This window comes from Panthera leo, chromosome A3 (assembly GCF_018350215.1).
Source record: "Panthera leo isolate Ple1 chromosome A3, P.leo_Ple1_pat1.1, whole genome shotgun sequence".
Taxonomy (NCBI): Eukaryota; Metazoa; Chordata; class Mammalia; order Carnivora; family Felidae; genus Panthera; species Panthera leo.
In genome coordinates, this window is record NC_056681.1 from 129,750,952 (window position 1) to 129,772,483 (window position 21,532).

General features: G+C 38.4%; 1 long non-coding RNA gene across 4 annotated transcripts in view; it reads right to left on the minus strand.

Annotated features, from left to right (window-relative positions):
* Positions 1-1,764: 1,764 nt before the first annotated feature.
* LOC122216608 overlaps positions 1,765-21,532 on the minus strand; it is a 61,247-nt gene continuing 41,479 nt past the window's right edge. The window contains exons 4-5 of one of the 4 annotated variants that reach the window (XR_006200994.1): positions 19,563-19,635; positions 1,765-2,077 (exon numbers count right to left, since the gene is read on the minus strand). This is a non-coding gene — a long non-coding RNA (uncharacterized LOC122216608). Of the gene's footprint in view, positions 2,089-19,562; positions 19,636-21,532 lie in introns of all 4 variants that reach the window. The other 3 variants (XR_006200992.1, XR_006200993.1, XR_006200991.1) reach the window with 3 other exon arrangements.

The window sequence follows — 21,532 nt, forward strand, 5'->3', positions numbered from 1 at the left end:
GAGGCACACGGTAATTTCCCGTATTGATGCATCTTGAATATAAAATGTGGATTGAAACAATAAAATTAAAGTAGCCATCTTTATACATATTGGCTTTTCTTTCCTTTTCAATGAGATTGCCTTTCCCAAGAAAGACATCGGCAAAACAATTAATTAAAATGAAGGACGAGTGGATATATTTTGACATGGATCTAACTGTGGAGTGGTTTATTGGGAAAGTGAGGTAGGAAAAACAGTGGGAATGTTGAGGGCTGTGTCCTACCTTAGTTGCTCATTATTTCAGCAAGGTTACTTCTCTCTGATCTTCACTTTTTTTTTTTTTTTTCCTTCCCCTATAAATAAATGAGTTGGAGTAGCAAGGCAGTTCTCCCTGGGGGTCAACAGAGGTACTTCTATGGGACTACAAAATTATGACTTGAGTTTCATTTCTAAATTACGTTCAACTGTTTACAAAAAAGAAAGAAAGAAAGAAAGAAAGAAAGAAAGAAAGAAAGAAAGAAAGAAAGAAAAGAAAAGAAAAGAAAAGAACCCCACACAAACCCTGAAAAATGCATGGTTAAATGTGTTACAATACAGGGGCACCTGGGTGGCTCAGTCGGTTAAGCGTCTGACTTCAGCTCAGGTCATGATCTCACAGTCCATGAGTTTGAGCCCCGCATCAGGCTCTGTGCTGACGGCTCAGAGCCTGGAGCCTGCTTCGGATTCTGTGTCTCCCTCTGTCTCTCTGCCCCTCCCCTGCTCATGCTCTGTCTCTTTCTGTCTCAAAAATAAATAAAAACATTTAAAAAAAAATTAAAAAAATGTGTTACAATACAATTTGTACACTTTGCGTCCATTGTAGAGCAAATCCTGGGTTACCTCCTTTTTGAGTGTAACAGTAAAATCTCTTCTGTGTTCTTTGCTTAATTAAGCATTGTGCTTTGGACTGGTTTGTGTCCCAACAAAATTCATACTGAAACCCTAATGGCCGGTGAAGGGATTTGGGGATGGGACTAAGGGTAGGTAAGGTCATGAGGGTGGGGCCTTTATGACCTGATTAGTGTCCTTATAAGAAGAGACATCAGAAAGCCTGTCCCTGGGCTGGCTCCCAGAAACCAATTATGCTGGCACCTTGAATTTGAGCTTCTAGCCTCCACAACTGTGACAACATAAGTTTCCGTGGTGTGAGCCACCCAGTCTAGGTACTTTGTTATGGTAGTTTAAACTCGCTAAGACATTCTTGTTTTGACTATAACAGAATAAAATTTCTTCTGCCTTCTTTTCTTTTTTAAGTTTATTTGTTTATTTTGAAAGAGACAGAGTCAGTGCAAGTGGGGGAGGAGCAGAGAGAGAGAGGGAGAGAGAGAATCCCAAGCAGGTTCCATGCTGTCAGGGCAGTGCCCGATGCAGGGCTCATACTCACAAACCATGAGATCGTGACCTGAGCGGAAATCAAGAGTCTGAGCCATCCAGCTGCCCCCTTCTTCTGCATTCTTTACTTAATTAAACATTGTCACTGTGTATAGTTATTTAAATGTATGAATCAAAGTTTTATTGATACGGGTGACCAAAATAAAACCAACAGGTAATTTAGTATGTTACAGGCTTATTAATACTGTAACACTAATAAATACCCTCTCCCCCTAATTCAAAATGACATATCACTAAAATGACCTTACTTTTCTGTATGCTTTCTTATTAGGTGTTATTTAACATGTCACTGCATATAATATTTTAATTTTATTTATGAATAAATCCTCTATTAGGCATATTTAGTTTATTTATTAAAAGTCCCTTTGTCTGTTGTGCCCATTTATGCAGAAAATGTGTAGAACTACATATAAGTAGCGTTCAGCAAAAATATTCTACAGTCAAGAATGTGAAATCCATGGAGGTAGTTGGTTGGGAAGATGCTCTGCATTTTAATTTTGGATTATTTCCATGTCAGGGATAGAAAAAAAAATAACACCATACAAAGTGTTATATCTTCTCAGTGATGAGTTGCTGGTAAGTTTCTTAGATAATGAGGTCAGTGTCACGCTGAGTTGTAGGAAGTTCCAGCTTGAGGTTGTAGAATGTGGTGATTTCATTCAGGAGGCTAAAGAAAAGCTCAAAAAGAATACACAAGAACCCACGCTTAGCAGAGATTTATGGTGAAGCTGAATATTCTTAAAGTAACCTATTAACATTCAAGAATACATACCGAATCTGTCGAGTTAAAGCATATCGATGAGTATTGAAAGGTACAGCTTCAGCTCACCTGTTTCACCATAATTAGGACTTTATAGGCAAAAGGGTTGGTTACTTACTTCCTGCAGAACATAAGTTGCATTACTATTTGCTTTATTTGTGTTACTGAAGAATCATTCTGGCAATTTTACCAAAACAGAGGATATATTTCATAATTCTTTTCTCTGAAAAGTACCATAAACTCATAAAAGGCAAAACTAATAATGAATACACTTGACGATCAATCCAAATAAATTGCCATTTCTTTAGTAATTCGGCTACAGAAAAGTTCCTCTTTCCCTCTCTCAGTGCTTCCTAGATTGAGTTTGAACAGAAAGAAAGTGTAACTTGATGTAGGGAAAGTTAAGTTATAATGCACTCTACTGATAAAGTTGGTTACCTGGTTTTCTAGAAAATGAAGATAGCCATTAAAACAGATAATTTTCAACATCACATACACTGAGATGAAACATGAGTCTCATGATAAAAATTGTAGTTAACTCTTCACAATTACTGAGTTTGTAAAATACATTTCTGTTCTTTACCAACATTTCAACTTTCTTCGCACAATTGATATGATTAATGACGTCTTTTCAGCCTGTCTCACTTTTCAGGTATGGTTTGGGGTAGATTCTCTAAAATCCAAGCCAGTGTTGCCATTAAGCATTGATTGCAACCTTACTCTGGACACAGGAACAGATCTCAAATATATTACCAAATCCCCTTCTTAAATCTGTCTGTGTGACCTTTGGAAAGTCAAATCAAATCTGTGGGATTTATCTTCCACCTCTGGAAAAATAAGGAGTTAAGCTAGATTATCACTAACGGTCTTTCTGGTCCTAATATTCTGCAAAATTGAGTTAGAGGAACATTTTCTCTTAAAAAGAGATAGCTGACCTTTCTAGAGCAGCAAGTTTTTGCAAAGAGTATGTTGGGAATTTTGCATTCACTTTTTCATCGAATTTCTCTCTAAAGGCTGCAGAGGTTTTTATAGATGACGAAATTGCAGCTCAGAGAGCTGAAATAACTAACAATATACTCCAAAGCTGATGTATTTCCTACTCCTTTGGAAATAACACATTTCCCCCATGCAGATCAGGGTCCACAGTAGAACTGTGAGGGACCCGGAATATGTCAAAATTATTATAGTTAGTAGCATTTATACATGAAATGTTAAAAACAATTTTTAGTTGGAAAATTCCCGTCATAAGTAATATCCAGTCCCATCTTTATGCGGTCGTCGTGGATAGCGGTGTTGAAGTAGAAAAAGCTTAAGGCTTGGACTCAGAAAATGCTCACTTAAAACTCCAATCCTGCTGTTCTCCAGATCTGTGATTTCGTTAAACTGTTGTTTCCCTCAGCGAAGTCAGACCTTGCAGTGTTTGCATTGAACTTCGTCTGTAATTCTATTGTGATGATCCTGTTTTGATTTATTTGAGGTTCAGTTGTACACGTGACTGTCTTCTCCACCGATATATTTTGAACATTTATAATACAAAAACGTTGTGTCACTGACAAATAATAACTTAATCTAATTTGTTCAGCTGCGTCGGGATCCTCTACATGACAGATGGGGAAACTAATGCCCAGAGAGGGCTAGCTGTACTTTGTCACACACAGAGTGTCAGAAGCAGATTTGGAACACAACTGTCCTTTTGGTAGTAAAGGAGAAATTATCCTGCCTCTTCCATGCCACGTGTGCTTTTGACATGGTCTTAGCCTTTGTTGCTTTTGCACACTGGGCCCGAGGGAGAAGTCTGGCTCGGCTCCAGAACTGCCATTTGTGATTATCTAAGAATAAATAATAATTACGCTTGTCACTGCCATGTGCCCGAGTAGAGAACAGCCATCATCCTTGAAGCAGAGTTTCATGACTATGGGAGGAACCATTTAGAGGTTTCCTTTCATTTTCATTACGCAAATATGAGTTGAGTAGATAACCAATTGCTTAGGTGGGAGGATGTAATGGGTTTGCTGTGGTTCAGAGAATGCCACCCGCCATTCCCAAATACAGACGCTAGAGCAGAAGTGGACAATTTACACTGGAGTGCGGGGACCTCCAGGAAGGAAGGGACCGTGATTCCAGTCCTTGTATATCCTCAGAATCCAAGATATGGAAAACAGTTTATCCGAACTGAATGACCCTATTATCGATCTGCTGCGGGAAAATAACAGGGGTCTGGGGAAAGAACTCCCTAAGAGTGAAATATGGGTTGGCATCTGTGCTAAACCCACAGGCTTGGTGAAGGGTGGCTGGTTAGAGGCTTGTGATGGTGGAACAGTGTTGGAGAAGGTATCTGAGCAGATCAGACTGAAAAGAGCTGCAAGCTTGAAGTCTGACAAGAGGCAGCAGGACCCTACCAGGGGGAATTTTTTACTTGCAAATTATTATTGAAACAGAGGACATTTATTAAACCCTGTAGAGTCAGGTAGAGTCAGGTAGAGTCTAAATGGCACCTCTAGCAACAGCCAAAGCAGTTATGCTAATGGATGGATTTAACATTTGACTTGGAGAAGGAAGACTCCCTCCTAGGGAAGATGGGTGCTTGAAGGACATTTGTAACATTGTAGGAGATGTGCAAGCATGTGCGTTTCGAGGGAGTTGAACCTTTTCTTATACTTGGCGTGAGTCACTCCAGGGCAGGGGACACAGGGATGCAGGTGCCTTTGGGATCACAGAAAGCTTGTTATTATCATTTTGAAATGGAAACGTACTCTTTTCACAACCAGGTTGGGTGGAGGTTACTCTGAGGTTTTCCTTCAGGTATAATTACACCAGTCACCTCTGCGCCTGGCATGCACACACGAAAGCAATTTCTGGTGCAGGGTGGACATAATCTCTGCCTTCAAGGGACTTACCTCTCCGGGGCTAAGCTTTGCCCATGGAGAGTCAAGATTCGTGGTACATAGAGGCTGCTTCGAATAATCACTAGGAAAATCTGTGAAATTTTGAAGAAATGATTCCATCCTGTCAGTATGATGGAAAGCTTCAATAGAGGGAGTCATGACGGAGAAAGTTCATGAATGAGGCATGGAAGTCTAACAGAGAAAGAAAGCAAGACTCCTGTTCTTTTCTCTGCTCTCCCTCTTGGGAACCAAAGAGAATACAGTAGTTTTACTGTTTACTTTGCAAAAGTGCATTTGTATATAAAAACCCAATGTTTATGTGGCAAAATAAATATGTAACCATATATATTAATTCATATATGGAGAAACATCCTTATTCTGCAGAAACTAAGGCACATTTTCTTTGCATAGAGCAATTATTTTTCCTGGAAAAGCAAACTACTTTACAAAAATGAGGCAATACGTTTTAGTGGCATCTTAAGTTGAATATTATAGCTTTAAAAATGTCTCTGGATAAAACTCAAGGCTATGGTATTCAGTAGTTTCGCCCTAACTGGTTTTCATTATTACGGTGACATTGAAAGGAAACCCCCAGAAAGTGCTGAATGATATTTCCCCCATTGGTAAGAGAGGGAAGACCATCCCTTACTGCTAATTTATCTTGTGGCTATTTGGGCTCTCCTCCTGTTGAATATTTATTCCTCTGATGGATTTTATTTTTCAGCCAGAGTGTCAAGAATAACTCTATTTAAAAGGAGCTCGGCCTAAAGAATAGAAGTCTTTTTTTGTGTGTGTGCATGTTTCATCCCTTTTACTGACTCTGCAAATGTCGAGTGATTGTGATTGGTACCTCACTCCTTTTCTTTTTTCCGAACCAGTTTTGTACTCAGTCTGTGCTTTTCAGAAGGCATAGCGGCTCGATGCCAGTGTAATAAACCACAGAAATGAATGCCTCCGTAATCATGTTAAACTTTAGTTTAAGTACTCTGCATAACCGCTTTACATTGTTAACATTTTTGAATACATGTTTAATGCGTACTTCTTTACTAATCTGAAGCTCAATTCAAAATAGTACATTCTGTGAAATTCTAGTTCTCAGATTCAGGTGTAGGATGTCATAGCACTTTCTAACCTCACATTAAAAGAAAAAGTTTTAGGTCAAAGAAATCCGTGGAAGTAATCACTAAAGCTGTTTGTCCACATGCCCAATGGCAAAGGCACCAGTTACATATCAAAGACTGAGGAATATTTGGAGTCTATTCTATCTTTCTGCCCTCTCCCCGCCCCCCAAATATTTCTCATGCGTACTATCCTTTGCTTGTTGTGATCTCACGATTGTGATGAGAAAACAAATAATCTAATGTAGTTAGGACCTGAGATGACCCACATATCCCAGTCAGCTTGCAGTTCTGTGGTAGGTAAATAAAACTTAAAAACAAAAAAAAATCAAATATAGGTAAATGGCAATAATGGATATGATGTGATTCCATTGGGCTTTTTTTAAGCTTATTTATTTATTTTGAGAGAGAGAGAGAGAGAGCACAGGCAGGGAGGGTCAGAGAGAAGGCGAGGTAGGATCCCGAGCAGGCTCTCTGCCATCAGTGTCGAGCCTGATGTGGGGCTCGAACGCAAGAACAGTGAGATGATGACCTGAGCCAAGATCAAGAGTCAGACGCCAAACGACTATGCCACCCAGGTGCCACCCCCAATTGGATTTTATTTTACAATAGGTTACACATCAAGACATTGTAAAATATCTTAAAGCCTCCATAGAAGACATCCTATATACAAAAATTATAGCAGAATTCTGAAGTTTGCGTCTTCAGAAAACTAAGAGCATTCATCAACTGTGAATAAAGAAGAATGAGTTTTACCAATGACCATGCCCTCCTTTTCCCCTTGTATCTTAGACTAGTCAGAGCAAAATTTAACATTTGTAATAACTATGCAGATTCAGGTAGACTTAGTTAAGATCACTGTTAGTTTTCCCTGATCTAGACTATAAGCTCTTGGTTAGCTTTTGCGTGGAATAGATTTATTTATTTTTTCTACCTTTTGTAAATCTTGTGTGTGTGGTGGGGGAGGCCCATGTGAATGGGCTAATTCAAATCAGTTTTCAGTGCGGGGGAGGGGGGAGAGGGGGGAGAGAATAGTAGTGATTTTATCTAAATTAACTACGTTAATCCCCAGAGCAATGCAACGGTAACAGAGTTAAAAATGTTTCAACTGAGAAATGAAAAGCCCAACTTTCAGAAAAGTTAAATAATTTCTTATTGTTACATTGTTAGAGTGATTCAACCCAGATCTCCAAATACTAAATAGGCTGCTACTCTCTGAGCAGCCTTGGGACAATAAGAGAGGCAATCAAATAAATACACAAACCCAAATGGTCACCAGAATAGTGTCCAAAAATATGGTGCCATAATTACCTCCACTGTTAATTCATATTAATGTTTCATAATGGCTTTTTTCTAAAGAGATAACTGGATAAATTTTTACTCTAGCTGATAAACTCCATTTGACCAGAAATAAACAGGAGAAGAAGACAAATAGTGGGAAAAAATTAATCAAAGTTACAGGAGGGAAATGAGCACATGAGGGCAAATGATGGAAATTGCCCAATCTCAGCCCAAGGTGGTCTGGGTTGAGTGCCAGGCTTGGGAGGAAGCATTGCCCCAGATGCAAGGAGTAATTGGTTTCCCTAAGTGCCTCAGGCTTTCTCCATGGAAATCTGCCTCTTGGGAAATCTTCCTTCCTTTCTCCTTTACTCTGTTACTGCACTCTGTAGCTGTGTTCCTGGCCAATCAGGGCACCCAATGCCTAGAGCCCAGAAAGTTCATAAGGGTGGAAAGGGAGCAAAGTCTCACCTCATTTGTCATCTTGGAGACTAATTACTATGTAAAATGGTCACCTTCCCCAGAACTTACCCTGTTTTCACTGTATTTGGAATGACCAAAACACTCAAGGAAATGAACTCAGTTCAACCTCCCTTTTTCCTTTGATACCCCCAGGTAAGATGTATGAACAATGTGCATTTCCTCAAGGTCATTTTAGCTAGCTGGCAGGCATAGTAGAGGACAGTTCATTTATGTGAATGTAAACAGTAAAGAGTGGCAAAATTATGAAAAGCTTCTATAGCTTGGCATAAAAATAAAACATTCCTCTAACACTGGCCCAGAGTAGCCATGGAATTGAAGGCCTGTTGATTTAGGGGGTACAGAAGGCATGTGATTAATGCTAAAAGAAAACATTTGCGTATTTGAAAATTCCACATTAAAAATCCAGATTTCTAGCCTCTCTTGAAAAACTGGAAGATCTGACAAAACTAGGCCTACATTTCAAGAGGACGTCTTTCCACATCAACTTGGACTTAACATTGGATATCTCTTTAGGTTGGGCATGAGCTGTCCAATTCTTTAGTTTCTACCAAAGGCACAAGATAGTCATATCAACTTAAATTCTGTTATCTTCCCCCAGCTGTGTTAATTATCATCTCTTGCGGTTACTGGATTTTGTTAACTTTGCCTTAAGGAAAATGCCACAAGTATATTAAAACATTAATCTGGAAATGCTAAATTGTGCAACTTAATGGATTTTGAATGGGAGGGATAATCTAATTTTTCTTTTCTTTCTTTCTTTCTTTCTTTCTTTCTTTCTTTCTTTCTTTCTTTCTTTCAAACAACTTCTGTGAGCTAGTCATTGTACTAGGCAATATAAATGTGTTCTGTCATTTAATTTTCATACAAACACTTCAGAATTTCTATTATGCACATTTTGTGATGGAGATATAAGACCTGGGAAAGTATATGGGATCCCAGAGTCAGATGATGGTTAGAACTTTAGGTGAAGACCTAAATTGGATGCAGAACTCAGCATTTACTACAAGGAAACATACTCTATATGGAGAGCCTTATGGGAGTCTGAGTGCAAGAGGATGAGTCCCCCCACCCCCTACTGGGGACTATGAGTTGCTCTCCTAGGAGACTCAGTTTTCTCAACTGTTCCTTTCCAGAGTAATGCTCTGCCTTTATCTCCTCTCCTTTCCAGTCTTCAGCACGTATAGCTAAGCGTTTTCTCCCCAAAATGTCCTAAACATTTATGATTCTTTATTTAGAGTCATACTTTTCCTTCGTCCTGAGCAGACTCTTTCTTCCTTTGTTCCATTGTCCCTCCTCTCTGAAGTCCTCTTTGAACTATATAGATGGAACAGACTGTTCCACATCTGTAGTATCATGATAGCTCTGCTATAGCCTGTTTTATATTTTATTATAGCTAGTTGTTTATATTCCTGTGAATTAACTAAATTTTAAATTACTGACAATAAGCGTTTTATATTACTTTGAAGTCCCAGGAACTACAATGGCATATAACAATGAAAAGAATTTTAGTTAAGCTGGTAGACTGAATCAAGGAACATGTCAATGAAATAATATATGCAGTTCTATATTAATCTTGAGGTAGTTAATAGTCAATTATTTTTAGGGACAATTTCTTGGTTTTGTTTACATGTTTTGCAGCTAACTGCCATAAAAACAGATGGTTGATTGTATGAAATAATCAAATTTTAGATTAATAAGACGAAAGTTGGTTAGATTAAAATGGATACTTATCAGTGTTGATACTCTGAAATTTATTCTAATGAAATGTGAATAGTTTTAAAGATTTGGTGTCAAGAGCCAAGAAGATGGCCCATTTTTCTATCAAATTAGTGAACAAATTAAATTTTGTATTTTGTATCATGTGACTATAGAAATGATTTTCTCAAATTTTTTTTTTCATTTTTTTTAATGTTTATTCATTTTTTGAGAGACAGAGAGGTACAGAGTATGAGAGGAAAGGGGCAGGGAGAGGGAGACACAGAATCTGAAGCAGGCTCCAGGCTCTGAGCTGTCAGCACAGAGCCCGACGCGGGGCTTGAACTCACGAACTGTGAGATCATGACCTGAGCCGAAGTCGGATGCTCAAGTGACTGAGCCACCCAGGCACCCCTTTTCTCAAATATACCTTGATGTGAATAAAGAACTAAACATGAATTCCCATGAATGCCTATCTAAACTTTTTAATAAGTAAAGAGACACTTATTGAGTACATACAATGACCCTTGTCAAAACTAGGAGTTGAAAGACCCTGATCCCTGAGCAGACATGATTCTTGTTATTCAATAATCAAAGTTGGTAAGTCAATAGAATATTGTAATAAAATATCACAAGTGATATAACAGTGATTATTCTACTAATTAGCTCTGTGTCCTTTAGCAAGCCTAATCTTGTGATGTACTTGTTCCAATGTTTTCATCCATGAAGCAGGTTAATTGAATTAGATACAATTTAGGGCATTTAGCTCTGGTTTTTATAAAATTTCATGGAAGGATCTTCTAATGTCTTTAAGCATGTCTCCAAAAGAGCTGAATAGATATTAGCTTTCTAATTATTTCTAGATATGCTTTGTAAATCCATGGTTCCAAAACCATGTGTTGAAGCATCCTGGGGAACCACACAGAGGACTCTGAGGGACAGTTTAATTTTTTCAAGAAAAAGGGAGGGTATTCAATGTCTTTTAGGAACTATGCAAACATGACCTTGAGATGTTTCAGTTTCAACATTGGATCCCATTACGTATCTTTTGATGCTGTCATTGTGAAGCTGGGTTTCTGTTGGTTGCCATAATGAAATGCAAGTACCAAACAAAAACAAGACAATCAGGATAGAACAGGAAATGAAGATGGTGGTGTCCAATCTGACTCCAAGGTTTGAGAGGTGGTAGAGAGCCCAAAAGGAAGTTTTAGTGTTAGAAATTGTGATTATTTAAGAGGAAAACAGAATTATTTTTTATCTCGTTTGGCATAAACTATTCTTCCAAAACTCTATTACGTGTTTAGGATAATTAATACTTCTTCAGTTGTCTGAAACTTTTAATAAACAAATGGAATTATTAGAGACTTCTTTGACCTAAGGTGTGCCATGGGAAAAAAAGATTACTGAGATGTTAAATGAACCATTCACTAAGAAAATTTGAAAACAACCGGTATAAGTCATTCCAGATAGATTTCTCAGTTATCATATATAAAGTGAGTACATCATTGTTTATAATAACTGTATTGGAGTCAACCATTTTTCCAAGAGATAAAAATATTTATATTGAGAAAGGATATATTTCTCCCTTTGAGTTAGGTAGCTAGTTAATGCCAGGCTGTCTACATTGTCTATACTGCTGGTCCAAAGATAGACTAATTATTATTCTCAAATTCTTTTACAAAATACATATCTCTATAGAAAGGTTAAAAAGAAAAGAAATAGCAGCTGCTAAACAATTTCCATAATTATGGAAATTAGGTGCGATCTCCATTCTCTTGGTGGATTGCCAGTGTGCCCAGCTGGTAGAAACAATTGGTCAGCTAGGCATGAAGAGGGGCACTGTTGATCTTTGCAAAAGAGTTAGAAATTAAGCTTTCCTGTATTTAAGACATTTTTCCATACGGTTATTCTATTGTCCAATTTCTTTTTCATTGTGAAAGTATTATCCACCCATTGCAGTAAACGCAGAGAATACAAAAATGAAAAGAGATTGAGAGCGATTTATAGTTTTAGCACTCCTATACATTGTTAACATCTTGGAGTGTACCATTTAATTCTTACTGCTTTCTTATTCAGGAGCATGTCAAAATATCATTGGAATCACTTTAAATGTAAAATTGATTATCCTTTCCTCATCATAAGCATTTTCTATGTAAGTATGTGGCCTTTATAAAAATCATTTTAGTTATGGCCTGCTGTTCTAATTAGCTATATTACCATAAATTACTAGGCTATTTTTTTAAAAAAAAAATATTGAACACTGGATTTTTTTTTTTAAACTTCACTCTAGTAACTAATCCAGTTAAACATGATGGATACTTCAATATATCTAGTTGACTCTCCCGAATCCACACTAAACTGACAATAAGACCAAAAAGGCATAGCCTCAAAGGAAAAGAAGAAGAGAATGAGATAGGCGGTGACAAGAGACAGAAGATTTCATGAAAGTTTTGGAACCTGGAAGATGAATGGATGCTTTGTTTTGTTTATGAGGTTGGAGAAAGCAGAATTCTAAACCTTCAGGAAGGAGCCACTCATTCCACAGGAAATTTGGAAATGGACTTTCTCAATATTCTGAATAAGAATAGCTTTGGATGCAGCGATAAGAGGCCACACAGAAGGTAGTGGGAATGTACCTAACCAAAATTTGACTTACTGGTACAAACAATGCACCCTCTCAGTAATTGATACAATAAGACTGATACAACTGACTGTTAACCAATTTGGCCATATTGCATTCTTCATAACACTCCACCACTAAGAGTAGAACAAATTTTATTTTCAAATCAAAGTGAAACAATCATCAACAGAGACAAAACACTGGGGCATGAAAGGACTCTCCATAAATTGAAAATGATTGAAAACATACATAGTTTAACTATCACAGAATAATTAAACTAGAAATCAGTAACAAATTAATATCTGTAAAATCTCCAAATATTTAGAAAACTACCCATAAACAACTCAAAGTCAAAGAAATCAAAAGGGAAATTAAAAAAAAAAATTTGAACAGAGTGAACATTTGTGAGATGTGGCTAACAAAGGGATTAAAGGGAAATTTAGTGCTTTCAATTACTGTATTATAAGAGAGGAAAGGTCTGAAACCAATAACCTAAACTTCTGCCTTTAGAAGCTATGAAAAGAAAAGAAAAAAAAGGAAACCAAGTAAACAGAGGAAAAAAAATAATAAAAGCTAAAGAAAGGAAAGAGAAAAATGCACAAAAAGCAAAAAAAAAAAAAAAAAAATCCAATGAAAACAAAAAGTGGCTGTTTACTAACTTCACCTAAAATTTATGAACCTTTTCCTAGGCTGATCAAGAAAATCAGAGAGAAAACACAAATTACCAATCTATGGAATGAAAGAGGCTCCATCCCAGGCTCCGCTTCTGGAATTGTGGGTGAGAAGTGCAGCCCCTTCCTAATAAAATATATATTTAACCAGAGAAAATTACCAAAAATGATATTTTAAAAATTTACGGAAAATTTTCCTAAAGGGTACAGCAAATGTAAAGCCATCCATTCAAGATTTGTAATTATTCTCAGTAAGAACAGCAAGAATAATTGGTGTTTGAGCTACAACTCCCTCTCTCAGCACTGAAGGTCCACCTTACAGAAACTACTTTGGGGCCCTGCTGCAGGAGGGGGGTAACCAAGAAAATGGACAGGCATGGGCGGGGAAGGAGTCCTTGTGCTTCAAGCTCCCATCCCGGAGCTGCCTCTATGGGAGAGCAGGCTTGTGGTATTCCTCATCCCTCACAGCCTCATGCTGCAAAAGCTCTTTTCCTAGCTGCTTCCACTGAGGGGACTGTCAGACTGACACGGCACTCCTCTCCTCCACCCAGCCCCTAGTCATAGGGTAGAGATTCTGCTTCAGGCTGAGAATACTGAGCCTCTGTCATCCCTGCTCCAGCTCACTTACAAAGGAGAGCTTCCATGCCTAAATGGACAAGCCCAGAGAAGCAAGAGCTACCACTCCCCTGCCCCAAAGTATCCACTCAAAGAGCAGTGGCATCCCTCTGGAAGTTGTAGGCCACTGTTGTTGAACCCTGCCCAGGTACATTGTTACAGAGCTTCTGTTGGGAGGTACTCACTGTCCACAAAGGCCCTCAAGCTTTGCCTGAGGGTACAAACCTTATTTGGAACAAAGCATGGAGAATTCCATGCCTAAGGGTGTTAATTAAAAAACAAAATCAGCAAACAGACACAACACCAACACTTGCAAGAGAACACTGAGAAGGGCCTTCATGGCTCCATAATCCTGGTGGCAACAACCGAAAGAGCAAAGCAACCCAAAGTGTCACCGATAATTAGGGAAAGAGAAAGCTAGGAAGAGCCTTCTTGGAATTACAGTCAGCCCTAGAGGTCAGCAAGGTTATGTAGCAGGTACCAGGCTGCATGAATCAAATAAGACTTGGGACAGACTTGGGGACATTCCATAAACCACACACAGTTCCTTCAACAGGAGGCAGAAGCCTCACCGGGACTAGGAACTTATGCAAAAAGTCTGACCAAACACTGGCTGCTCAGTAAGCTACTCTCACCAGGGGCAGTGACTCCTAGGAAGCCAAGCTGGGGATCACAGTCACACGCATTGATGGCAGTCTGGAGGAGATTGTGCATGCCCAATGATAAAAAAGAGTATGCTGCCTGATTTAGTAGGTATGTTTCAGCATGATGCTGGATGAATTAAAAAAAAAAAAAACAAAAAAAAAACAAGAAAAAAAAAACAGAACAAGCAGAATTCATCTACAGTGGAAAAAATCTGAATATTGATTTCCATTAGCTGTTAAGGTTCCAAAAAGAACCTTCTTGGAATGATCTCAGTGTTTTAATTCTTTCCAGGGAATGGTCCACCAGCATTTTTCAAAACTCAGCAGAGGCACATTTATTTACATTTGTGCATTTAACTGTATTTAAAATTCATCTCAAAATTAAAAAATAGATCTATAAATGCTGAATTCTATTTAATGATTTGAACGTTGAAGTTTACAGAAAGGGTGTACCTATGTCTGCAATTAACGTTGAGGTGCACCAAAAATAAGTCGAATTAATGGATATGTAGAAGAATAGATATGTGATAAAAAATATATTAATGGTACAATCTAGGGGGTTGAATACAGATGTTCATAGCACATTTTTTAAACTTTGTTTTATGCTTGTTTTTTTCTTAATTATGGGAGGATAAAACTTACAACAAAGTATTTTGGACAAGGTAGGACAACTGGCATTCACAGTGGCACAATGGAAAAATTACAGTGGAATGTACGATGATTAACGCTTTGAGACACACTTTGTCAATCAGTTAACATAGTTATCACATACCTACCATACCCATAATTCCATTCATCTCTATGAATTTACTAAGGAGAATTGAAAACGCATGCTCAAAGGCCAGTGCCAATCAGCTTTTGCTGTGATAACAAAAGAAGCCACCCGTAGTTGGGTGGCTTGAACCACAGAAATGTGTTGGTCACAGTTCTGGAGGCCGAAAGTCTACTGCCAGGATACCAGTGTGGCCCTGGCTTGTAGATGGACACTTTCCTACTGTGTTCTCCCATGGCAAACAGAAAGAGTGAGCATCCTGTCTCATTTTATAAGACCGCTAATCCCATCATGGAGGCCTTCCCTCATGGCCTCATCTAAACTTGGTTACTTTGCCAAATCCCCATCTCCAAATACCATCATACCGGGGATTAGGGCTTTACCATGTGAATTTGGTTGGGGGAGACACAATGTAGTTCATAGCAGCAAGTGTGAAAATAGTCATGGCAACTTTATCCATAAAAGGCCATGACAACAACCCAATGTCCATCAACAGGTGAATGGATAAACAAATTTTGATATATACACACCATGAATAGTATTCAGTAGCAAAGAAGGCTAAATTATTGCCACAACATGGATGAATCTTAAAACACTATTCCAGTGTAAAGAAGCTAGATGATAAGAATGTATGCAGTATGATTGCATTTATATGGAAGCCTAGAAAATATATAATGACAGCAGATCGTTGGCTGCCTGGGGCCTTAGTTGGGATAAATTGAGAAGAGGCAAGGAGAATTTTGGGGGTGATGATAATGTTCTGTATCTTGATGATGGTGTCAGTTACATAAGTATATGAGTTTGTCTAAATTCACTGAGTGTATGTTTACGTGACTTATCTCCCCTAAATTACATTTTAATAAAATAAAAAAAAAATATGGGTAATACGTTTGTCAGGAGCTTTCTGATCATTTTAACTTGAACTTTAACTGGAGAGGGAGGGTATTTTAGTTTCTCTAAGACTTTCACTTGGTCACAGTGAACTTCATAGCTGTTCAGAGAATGATGGGAATCATAGAATTGTAAACAATTTAATAGAAGAGACTTTGAAGATACTGGATGACCAAAGTTTCCATAATTACAAGTTAGGATTTTCATACAGGGAAATGGTTAATGAGCAATAAATAATAATAATTCACACTTACATGGCACTTTAAAGTTTAGAAAAGTTTTTGTGTAATTGTGTCATTTAATACTTAGTATAACTTTTATAATGAAGGCAGGGAGAGATGCTCATCCCGCTATAGGTTTTGCCTAAAGAAATTTTAAAGAGAGAGAATTTGAGTCTGACTGGATCCATGTGTGGCTGGATAACTGATCAAGATAAGTGTTGTGCTCTTGCTGTTAAACCTTTTTCCTGTCTTCCTGCCAGTGAGTGAGATGTGCTTTTTTTTTTTTTTCCATTGCTTCTGAAATATTTGTGTTTTGGGGTCAGAAACATAAGATAAGGATTCAGAAGATAGCTCTTATCTAGGATATGATGTTTGAAAGCCTAGGATCATTGAGGGGAAATAAAGTAAAATACCTGTGTGGAGAGGATGGGTTTGGGCACTTTGAGTGAAACACAACACCGATATCTGGTTTTTAGAGGTCAATAGGTATGCGTGTGGGTGGTGTGCATGTAGGTGTGCACGTGCACGAGTGCAGTGTGTGTGCATGTGTGTGCACATCTCTCTGATAAAGTACACTTGTGTCACAGTGTGAATGGTCAGTTTTGGTTCTTTTGTTGAGTTCACATTGTCTCCAACAAAAGACCATGTACACACAATGTTGTAAAATGATACCCATGCTAGGTAACGCTTCCTGAATGTTACTGTCAATATTTGAATGATGGCTATAGGAAAAACAAATAAAATGGCTAGTTCCGAATATTTTGCTTAAGGTTTATCTAATGAACGATATTTTATTTATTTACTCCCACGGATTCTTTGTTCTATCATTGAGCGGTGACAACCATGATCAGGTTCCATACACACACACACACACACACACACACACACACACACTCCTATAAGAGAAAAGAAGAGAATGCACATATATATTTAGTCCTTGATGGAAGTACATGTCTTTCAAGTTTAATTACTACTGTTTGTTCTCACAACTTGACTACAGTAACAACAAAAATATTTGGCGATGGCAGTCTTTTTCAAGTAAGTGAAGTAATCAGAAAGCAAGTGAAAGAGGTGAAAAGAGTCAATCATTCTTACTTTCTAAATAACTAACAGGTCTGCCCACAGGTAAGATTGTTGTGTCTGGGAAAATTGCTAAGCATGCTAGCCCAAATCCACCTTTTTATTATATGCTGACTGCTGCCTTTCTTTAGTAGAAATCTGGGAAAAAAATGAGTGATCAGCCTATTAACAAGTGTGCTTATCCAACATGCCACAATTTACCTAAGCTGGATTAGCCTCTTGTTCAGAAAACAGAGGAATTTTGCTGACCACTTTAAGTAGTTCTTTTTGTCTCCCCTGGCTATAAATTCTTCACAGGCAAGGACATCCTCTCTTATGCTCTGAATCTGCAATGGCTGAGAGGGTAGGCATGCGTTTTTAATTAAGCTAAACAACCTTCAGGTTGTTATTTATCTCAAGTATTTAAGAACCAGCGCCTTATCATAAAGCATCGGTCTCAGGCTTAGCTGGAGAGAAGTAGAATCTTCTGTTATTTAAGACAATACGCTTTCGCTCAGAGTCAATAGGCCAGACCTATTCTTCCTACAGCACAACCACAAGACAGTAAGACAATATCATGATATCTCTACAGCCGTTCACATTTCTGAGACCTTAATGTGGGCTAAGTATGGTGCTAAAGACATCTGCGTATCCTCTCATTGAAATCTGACTTGAATCCAGTTGATAGAGACTCCTAATATCCAGTCTCAGAGAAGTTTAGTAGCTTGTCCAAGGACACAGAGCAAGAGACTTCTAAGGAAGGATTGGAGCTCAGAAACTTGGACACTGGAGTCCACATTCCCAATCCATTCAGCATCCCACTGAACTGATTTATTCTCCTACTGGCAGTAGAAACATACTGAACAGCAAACAGTGTCCACTCTTCCTATCTAACTTTTCCTGTCAATGCCTAACTTAAAATTTTTTTAACGTTTATTTATTATTGAAAAACATAGACAGAACACGAGCATGGGAGGGGCAGAGAGAAGGGGAGACAAGACACAGAATCTGAAGCAGGCTCCGGGCTCTGAGCTGTCAGCACAGAGCCCGACGTGGGGCTTGAACTCACAAACCACAAGATCGTGACCAGAGCCAAAACCAAATGAGCCACCCAGGCGCCCTAGGTTGTGGAACCTAGGCTTATTTTAAATGCTTGAAATTCAGCCATTCATTCATTCACTCTTTCACTCATTTATTCATTCACTCATTCATTCATCTTATTCACGTATCATTTACTATATTTCTTCTGTATATCATGCATTATTCTCAAACTTAAGAAATTAAGAATATGAAGAAGAAATAAGTTCCTTGTCCCCTAGGAGCTCAATCCTAATTGGAGAGACTGCTAGATAAACAGACGTATTACCGTACACCCAAAGAAGACGCTGTAGCCAACCTTGCCTCAGGTGTCAGTGAAAATATTACGACTAACGTTGCCCGAGGAGAAGAATATTATCAAGTGAGGGCAAGAGTGTGTTGCACAAGGTAATTAGAGGTGCTGGGGTGTGGCATACAAGAAGTTCTGTGGGTTAAGTACTGAGTGGAGTGGGTAGATTCTGTAGGAGACGTTAGTCAAAGTGAAGGGTCACGGTTATACTCACAGCACTTCATGTTGTAGCCATTCTGGTGTCAGAGACATACCGAAATGGCCCCAAACGCAAAATATACAGCTTTAAGCTTTGTTTTTAGCCGAGTGAGATGTACAGCAAGCATCCTCAGCCTGTCCCTAATGCTCACATTGCCTTCAACCTCAAGAAATGCCAATTGGGACTAGAATAGAAGACGAGAATGTAACATTTCTTGGTGTCGTGACTGCGTATTTTGAATATCTGCTGAATGTGTTCCACGGAGCATTTATGTTGTTGATGATAAGTGCAGCAAGGTCCCGTCCCCTCTTACAGGAGCTGAAAATACTGTCTTTGCAGCCCAAATGCCATTCTGTCCCAACAGTGGAGCGCTCTGTGTTCCGAGCGCCGTCGGTCTGTCTGTTCTCTGTCAGTCTGTATCTTGCAGATGTGGAGGCCTACACAAGTAGACTTTCCTTACAGAGAAGAGCAGACCCAACTGTCATAACCATAGGATCTGTGAGATCATCTTTAGAGCCATAACCAATGCTGTTCAGGGAAGATGTCAGACTGTAATGAACATTTATGGGAAATTAGATATTAAATACAGATCCTTCAAAGAACACCATCCAATTAAATTGACTTTTAAATAAATCACCTAAAGTTTGTGTCAGACTCAGACCAATTAAACACAGGGAAGAATGTGTTTGAATATCAAAGTGGAATAAAATGAAATAAAAATTTTATAAGTAGATGTGATTTATGTGGTGACTAATATAGATCAGTTAAATTAGGACTCTGATCTGAAAGGTAGCTGTTGTCAACAGCATGGGTTTTGGAGTCAAATAGACTTGCATTTTAATTAGTGGGCCCACCTTTTTGTGGATGACCGTCGGTAAGTGGTCAAGTAATTGGTAGATTAATTTCATTCAGTCTCAGTTACTCTTTCTGTATAATGGAGAAAAGAGTACATAGTTTAAGCAATCACTTTAAGTATAGATAGAAATAATGTACCTAAAGCATAGTGTTTGTTAGACAGAAGTTCAATGAAGACTTACTGTTATCAAAATATTTATTAACCTTTGAAATAGCATCACATATTTCTTTTTTTTTTTTTATTTTTATTTATTTTTTTTTATTTTATTTTATGGACAGAGAGAGACAGAGCATGAACTGGGGAGGGGCAGAGAGAGAGGGAGACACAGAATCGGAAACAGGCTCCAGGCTCCGAGCCATCAGCCCAGAGCCTGACGCGGGGCTCGAACTCACGGACCGCGAGATCGTGACCCGGGCTGAAGTCGGACGCTTAACCGACTGCGCCACCCAGGCGCCCCGCATCACATATTTCTAACATAGATAAGAGTTGTCTGGTTTCTAGCTTTTGCACAAACACTTAACACAGATATTTATAGAACTAGTCAACAAACCATAAAGTTATTTAAAATGTAAAATACCTGATAAAATATGATACACAATCATTTGTTCATTATACAGATATTTATTTAATACCCACTGCGTGCCAGACAGTTCTGTAAGAATCTAGGGAAATGCCAATAAACAAAGAAATCATTCCCTGTCACACAAGACATAATATTCTAATGGGAAGGTATGAAATAAGTAATTGAAATACAATGTTGTTAAGTTCTAGGAAACATACAATTTCCTAGAATAGAATTGCCAGTTTAAGCGAGAATATATGTGTATTAGAAAGTACTTTAGATAAGATAAGCAGGGAAGCTCTCTGAGAAGAAAGTTTTGAGGAGAGACCTACAGGACAAAAATAACCCAGTTGTGCAAAAATCTGCAGAAGAGCATTTCAAGACGAGCAAGTGCAAAGGCCCAGAGGTTGAGCTGTGCTTGAGGAAGAGCAGTGAGCCAGAGTGGTCAAAGTATTCATTACTTAATGAATGAGGAAGCAAGTGATAGACAGTGGGTTTGAAGAGTAAGGCAGGACCTGATCATATCAGGTCATGTAGGCTACAGATTTAATTCCAAGTTTACCAGTAAATCACTGGAGGAATTTATTCAGACCCTCCCACCCCACCCTGTTGCACGTGAAATTTTTTGAATTCTTTGAAATGACAAACTAGAGGTCTTTATATCCTTCTCTGCTTTTGGTTTTTCATTTTTTAATTTTTTTTAAAGTTTGTTTTGAGAGATACACAGCGTGAGTAGGGGAGGGGCAGAGAGAGAGAGAGAGAGAGAGAGAGAGAGAGAGAGAGAGAGGCATAGAGCCTGATGCAGGGCTTGACCTCATGAAACTGTGAGATCATGACCTGAGCTGAAACCAAGAGTCAGACGCTTAACCAACTGAGCCACCCATGTGCCCCATATCCTTCTCTGCTTCTTGAACTGTGTTTTATCTTGGATCAGTTTAGTTTTGATATTTTACTCTTAGTCTTTTCCTATTTTCACAATTATTTTTGGATCCTTCCTTTTTCCATTCATATTCAAGAATAATAAGCTAAAAAGTGTGTTTTTCATCTCTGTATATATAGTAGAAATTGTCAACTGGAAGACTTTATTTTAAGATGAAATTTTATTATGCCATTACGCCTGGCGAAACCTAAAGCATGTGAATAGTAGTATTCTTATAAGCTGCCGTGTTTCTTCTCAGATCTTTGTTTACTTTTTTTAGGGAGACTCCTTGCACCCATTTAGTTTACCTCCCATGTTGTTTCTTAGGAAGTTACATAAGGAAAGAAATGTAGAGTGAACCCAGAAAGGAGAAGATACAGGATCCAGAAAATGGAAGGAAACCATTACAGAGAAGTTCCAGGAGAGCTGGTTGCCTGCAGTCAACTGGTCAACCAGTCAGTGATGACAATGGAGAGTGCCAAGGAAA